Source organism: Rhinolophus sinicus, linkage group LG06 (genome assembly GCF_036562045.2).
Source record: "Rhinolophus sinicus isolate RSC01 linkage group LG06, ASM3656204v1, whole genome shotgun sequence".
NCBI lineage: Eukaryota > Metazoa > Chordata > Mammalia > Chiroptera > Rhinolophidae > Rhinolophus > Rhinolophus sinicus.
This window is the reverse complement of record NC_133756.1, coordinates 147,454,761-147,462,093: the sequence shown is the minus strand read 5'-3', so window position 1 is coordinate 147,462,093 and position 7,333 is coordinate 147,454,761. Positions and strand designations below refer to the sequence as shown.

Genomic DNA, 7,333 nt, shown 5'->3' with positions numbered 1-7,333 from the left:
TGCTAAAGCGGGGAGCAAAATCTCTGGCCATAAAGGAAGACGATTTGTCTGTGTACAACTTCTCCATTACTACAATAATGCTGTGTGACTAGGCACTACAAAACTCAGACATAGGACAGTTATTTCTTTTTATAATTATTCTGCCATTCAATGATTTAGCTGGGTGACTCATCTGGTCCTGGAACACTCACATAGCAAAGCATTCACACTAGCAGTGGCCTAGGCAACAGGGAAGGGAGACAAGGGACCTTGTGATTCTCATTTTCCACCAGGATAGCCCAGACATGTTCTTTTTGGAACTGAAAAAGAAATTTGTGTATTGAGGGCAAGAGGATGCAAACAATTTAAAAATCAAAATTGTATCTAGCTGTGTTTTTCGTCTTTTTCCTTGTCAAATGGGGATGGGATTTTATTTGTACCTTTTCTAAGGGTCCCAATCTGCTCCTGAAATCCTTATACAAGGGGAATGCTGTGAGGCAGAGGGATTCCTTAAGTGACTCATTAGAACTCTTATCAGGGTGGGAGTAATTGCTCAGTGCTGCTTACTTCTTTCCTTTCTGCTTCATGTGTATTACAAAATAGATATTGCATGTGCTGGTGAGTCCAGCAATTAGCAAAACGAAGCTCCCGAAGCGCACTCTGCCGTCTCGGTTCTAGTGCAGGCCCTTCATTATTTTGTCCACAGTCAGAGGGTCTTTTGGATTTTCCATGAGCACTCTCAAGTCCTCCTTTGTTAAGTAACCTTTATCCCCAGCAAATGTGTGAATCATGAACATCATGGTTTCCATGCAAATTCCATTTGGCCCGGCATTTTGGTGAGGTCTTGGCGGGAGTTGCGTTAGGATCGCTCAGCTGGCTGGGACGCGCGGCTGGTCGACATGTTCTCATTTTAAGGACGTAACACAAAAGGGAATAAACATAACCTTATACAAAGCTACTGCTTGAGTTAGGCTTACCAACATCCCATTTGTCAAAGATGGTCACTAACGTCCGAAGCGACCCCTCGGCTTATGGTGCGCAGGGCAGTCTCTTCCCGCAAGTCAGTGGGACTTAACCCATGAGACGAACTCGGAAGGCCTGTAGGATTCCGGAGCCTCCGCAGTAGCCGAGGTCGAGCAAAGAACCAGGTGTGCATGGTTCGGACGCCTTTTCAATCATGCATGTAATTATATAATAACACAGCAATACACACAAGACTCAAAGTCTTACCAAAATAGGGTATGGTAAATAGAGTAACGAACCAGAGTCAATCAGAGCCCAGAGCACGGGGTGGCAGGTCCGCAGGACAGTCCAGCAGAGGTTCCGGCTGAAGTTTGGTCAGAGACCCTGGCTAAGCAGAGGGTTCTCAGAGCAGAGGAGCAGCGTGGTCACCTCTCAGTCAAGACCAGCTCCCAGATGTCCCAAAGTGCTGGGTTCTTAAGGTCGGTAGTCCAGCGCATGTGGGGGTATGCCTTGTCCTATCAGTACAACCAGGGGCCATTTGGTACTTGTTTAGCTCTTTGGACTTGTCCTAACAGTCCATGTAGCTGCTTTACAGCTACCTGGTACTTGTTTACTTATAAAAACAAGCTGTTTACTTCTTTGGGCATTCCATGGCACAGTCCCACACAACATGGAGTAACTCTTGCTCATTCAAAGTGGAGTCACTCTTGCTCACACAGAATATACTTTTCAGGGGGCGCTCTATACACTAACTCAGACTGGGAGAATACTATCCATTGACAAGTCAAAAAGAGATACCTGAGGAGTGGTGAAGTAGTATTATAAAACCATTAATGCACTCTATCTACCTCAACCCTCAACCAAATGTCCAGATTCCTGCATAGCAAAATCACAATGAAGACACAGTGGAAGACTTTACTTTCTCACACCTCACTTTCCCCACCCTGTTCTGGGATATACAGAAAAAAAACTTGTAGAATTTAGTATCTGGAACAACATATCGTAACGCCCTGAGGACAATACACATATCTCGGGTAAATGTGAACAGAGTAAAGAAAAAATCCACTGAAAATTATAAATTATTACCAATGAAAATAGAAGAACTAGACATGGTTGTGTTTATTCAGTGTGGTCATGAACTTAGAGCAAGAGTTGAGAGCCTGGAGTTGGAGCGTAATGGCATTCTTTAGAATAAAAAAAAATTAAGTACATATATAAAAAAGAAAGGTTAGGATTATACAGTTGAAGAAAATATAAACCAGTGAAATGAAGACTATTTTTAGTTGGATTGTTTCCAGTTTGGGGCTAAAATAAGTAAAGCAGCTATGAACTTTCAAGTATGTTTTGTGCAGCCATATGTTTTCATTTCTTTGGATAAATACTTAAGAGTGAGATCATTGGATCATATGCTAAATGAATGTTTCCCTTTATAAAAAAAAGTGTCAATTGTATTTAAAAATGTGTTTAATTTTGCATTACAACTAGTAATTAATGAGAATGAGAATTCTAGTTCCTATATATCTTTACCAACACTTGGTAATGTTAATCTTTTTTACTTTTAGCATCCTAATGAGCACAGGTTTAATATATATTTTCCTAAAGATTAAGGATGTTGAGCATATTTCACATGTTTTTTTGCCATTCATATATATTCTTTGGTAGTGTGCACAAAATTTTTTTTCCTGAATTTCAGTATTGGGCTCTGTCTTATATAGAATTGAAATGTCATTTTTTTTTTTTTTTAAATATTCTGGACATGAATCTTTAACACATGTATGATATACTGAAAGTAAGTTCTTCTAGTCTGGGGTTTTCCCTTTCATTTTCAAAACAGTGTCTTACAAATGGAAAAAAACAAAACAATCTTCAGGAATTCTAGTTTATCAATGTTTTCTTTTGTTTCCTGCTGTTTGTGTCCTAGTAAATCTTTACATTCTTCACATGATCTCCATCCAAATAACTACCAAGATTTTCTCCTGTTTTCTTCTAGGTAACTTATACTTTTATCTCTTACATTTAGGTTTGTTATCCATTTCATGTAAATTTATATATATGTAATAAGATTCATTTTTTTCCCCTCATTTAACGACCCAATTATTTAGCATCAGTTTTTGAAAAGACTATATTTGTCCCCATGGTATTCCTTGGCACATTTGTCAAACATCAGATTGTACTATATATAACCACTGCACTGTAGGTGGTAAATTTCTATTTTATCAGGGTACAGATTACCAATTTGAACCTACTTCACATGTATACTAGGATAGAACAAATAAGTAAATAAATCATAGATAATGGGAATCATATTTCTTAATGTCAGAGAAAAAGTTACAAAAGACCAGTATAGAGGCTAGAATAACCTTGTCATGTTGGATAAGAGTAGGGGATATCAGTATAAAAACATGATTATTTTCATTAATATGCAGAAATAATTATAGATACGTACTGTAATAAAGTAATGGAGTGCTCAAAAAGAAGAAAAAAATTATAAAGACACATTAAAGAAATAAAAGTTCCCAGTGGCCAATCATGGAACAATTTGAGCAATAAAATAAATAACTATAGTATTGGTTATAACCAAAGAAAAAAATAATATTCATGAGTCTATATTGCTATAAGTAATTAAATAAAGAGGAAGTGTGAAAAAAAATTTCCTTACAGAAAGATTCCAAGTAATACAAGTAATATGTAAAAATCTAAATAAAGAAACAGAAGATAGTAATTGATGTAGGCAAGTTTCACAGAAAAAATGCTAAAATTAGTGGATAAAACTGTAAAGAGAAATAAGATATTTGCATAACCTTACATGATCTCCTTCCAATTTATTAACTACATACTGTGATGCTTTTAACATATCTGAAATGATTTGATAGTCCTTTTCCTATGTGTGTGATCTGGACTCACCTGGCTTACTTCTAACAAATAGCATAAGGGAAGGGAAAAACAGTAACTTCTCTAGAAGACCCAGTTTTTACTTAGTGATCAACTTTAACATTACTAGTTATAAACCATATTGATATGTATTCTCTGTGTGTCTTACTCTTCATATATGTGTTATTCTTCCTAAAATTCATAAATACATTCTAATAATAAGAATACATCAGAGAAATTCAAAATAGGGGCATTCTACGAAACAAATGATCAGTAGTCTTCGAAATTCTTCAAGGTCATGAAAAACAAGGAAAGACTGAGAAATGATTACAGATTAGAGAGGACAAAGGAGACCTTGGGACTAAAGACAATGTGATACCATGAATTGTATCATAGAAGAGAAAAAGGATTTAGTAGAAAAATCAGTTGAAATCTAATTAAAGTCTGCAGTTTAATACTATTGCACCAATGTTAATTTAATATTTTGGTAAATGTCCCATGACTATATAAGATAATAACTTTGGGAAGCTGGGTGAAGGGTGTATGGGAACTCTCTTTAGCAGCCTTAGTAGACTGAACAAATTAAAGAGGATTAATGAACTCAAAGATCTAAACTGAAATTCAGAAACAAAACATAAACAATATTTTTCAGAGTGTAAGATACATATGGGATGCAATAAAAATCTCTAAAAGAATTGAAAGTTCAATTATGGAAAGGGAATGGAGAGAGAATGGGATAGATACAATATTGGAAGTGATACTATTGATAGTTTTTGAAAACTGGTTAAATAAATAATAAATAAATAAATAATAAAAATAAAAATAATATTCTATAGAGTCCAGAAACACTTTAAATACCAAGCAGAATAAATACCATGGAAACCATACATCTGCACCCAGAGAAAAGTATCCTTAAAACCAGGGATAAAGGGGAAAATTTTAGAAACAGCCTAGAGTTGGTTGGGAAGGAGCATGATAACATAAAAGAGACAGCAGTGAAACTCAGCAGAAATGGTAAAAAGCTGGAAAAGGGGATGATAGCTTTAAAGTTTAGAGGGAAGATTGAAAAAAGAGAAAGAAGAAACTTTCAGCAGAGAATTCTATTCCCAGTGAAAATATTCTTTAAAACTGAAGGCAAAATTAAGGTTTTGTTTGTTTGTTTGTTTGTTTTGGCAAGATAAAACAGACATTTTGTCATCAGCATGCCTCCATTACAATATCTAAAAGTTGTTCAGCCCTGTGAGTGCCAGGAAAAAAAATTGTCAGAAAGGATAATTATATGAGTAAATATAATAAATATTGACTAGGGGAAGCAAAGTTAGCATATCATGATGTTTAAAATGTATGTAGATCAAATATATGGTGATGGAAGGAGAACTGACTCTGGGTGATGAACACACAATGGGATATATAGATGATGTAATACAGAATTGTGCACCTGAAATCTATGTAATTTTACTAACAATTGTCACCCCAATAAATTTAATGAAAAAAATGTATGTAGAATTAAAACACATGACAATAATAATATAAAAGTTACCATGAATGATTTTAAATGGAGGAAAAGTGTGGTTTAATGGGCATGGAGTTTTATTATGCAGGATGAGTAAGTACTAGAGATTTGCTATACAACATAAAGCCTATAGTTAACAACACATTATTAGGCACTTAAAAATTTGTTAAGAGAGTGGATATCATGTTAAGCATTCTTACCACAAAAAATTAGAGCTATGACCAACTTTTCAAAGTGATGGATATGTGTATAACCTCAGTTACAGTGATGGCATTACCAGTATATGAATATGTTCAAAGTTGTCAAATTGCATATGTTAAACATGCAGTATTTTTTTGTATATCAATTATACCTCAATAAACCTGTTTAAAATGATTCTAGCATTATCATGAGTTGCATTTAGATAGTTATAAAATTCATGTTTTAATCTCTAAGGTAACAGCTAAGAGAGAGAAAAGAAAACTAAGGAGTTAAGAGAAGAATAATTAAATTATGAGAACAATAGATCAATTTTTTAAAATAGCCAAGTGATAACAGCAAACAAACAAACAAAAAAACGTTAAAAATTGGGTCAAATTAAAAACAAAGAGAGGGATATTGACATAAACACAAGTATATCACTAGTTACATGAGATGCAAATGGACTATGGACTGCAAGTAAAATAATAAAATTGGCAGCCTGTAAAAAATGTAAAACCCAACCATGCGTGCTACTTATAAAAGGGATATTAAATGTAAGGTAACATAATTCGAATGTAAAAGGATGGAAGCTGTTATGAAGTGCAATAGCACTTCCAGAAAACTTGGTGTTTCTATACTAATTTCATCCAGAGTTAAGTTTAAAGTAGGATACATTATTCATATCAAAGATGACATTTCAGAACCACAAAGGAGCTGATTCACTCTTTACAACACTCTTAAATATGTACGCACCTAATAATACAGAGTAAAAATAGAGATTAAAAATATGAAAAACCCTAAGGGAAAAATAAACTCACTATCATAATGAAGTATTTTAAGGCATTTCCCTTAATAAGGGAAAAGAACAACATCACAAAAAACTGAAAGTATACTGAAGATTGAAGCCACAAAATTAACCCAACTGATCTAAACAAAATATATATAATTCTGAAACACAAAATGTTATAATCCACATTCTTTTCTAGTGCAATTTTTTAAAAAAGTACCAAAATTAACAATAGAGTTAATAAAGCAAACTTCAGTAAGTTTGCTTCAGTTCATAAAGCAAACTTCAATAAGCTGCAAAACTGAAATTATACAGAAAATCTTTTCTGATCATAGTGAAATAAAGCCAAAAAGCAATTCAGGAAAGATAACTAGGAACATTCCCATGTATTTTGAAACTAAGCAAAACAATTTTAAATAAACAATGAGTGAAAAACAAGCTCAAAGAAAACATTGAAAATAGAAAATATATTTAACTAAATAATGAAGATGCAATGTGTAAACATTTGATGGGTACATCAGTAATTAGTTGGAAATTTATAGCTTTCAATGTCATAAAAGAAAAAGAAAAAGAAAACTGATGATCAATTATCTCAGTATCCACTTAGAAATGTAGAAAAAAAAAAAGAAGAGTAAGTGAAATCCTCAGCAAAATTACAGAGAAAAAAATCAATAATGAGCAGAAATTACTGAAACGAAATAATGGATAAGAAAGAAAACAAAAGCAAAAGTTGGGTCTATGTAATGGTAGCAAAAATTACCTCTAGGAAGAAGATCAAGAAAATCATGTTAGTAAACCTAAATTGGCAATAGAGGGGATGGAAAATGGACATTGCCACTGGTAATACAGACATGTATAAATAGAGAATATTAACAAGTGTCTGACAAGCAAAAAAAATAAATAAAATAAAATAAAACAAAACAAAACAAAAGGTACTGAACCTCCTAGAGTTTATTTCTTAGAAAATAGAATCAATTTTATAATCTGACATTTTAAATTAAATGTGCCTGCTTACTCTATAACGCACAAACATTTTTTTT

The 7,333-nt window shown here is 33.6% G+C and overlaps 1 pseudogene; it reads right to left on the bottom strand.

Moving 5' to 3' along the window:
• Positions 1 to 542: 542 nt before the first annotated feature.
• Positions 543 to 811, bottom strand: LOC109450816 (protein S100-A10; annotated as a pseudogene).
• Between the last annotated feature and the right edge of the window lie 6,522 nt (positions 812 to 7,333).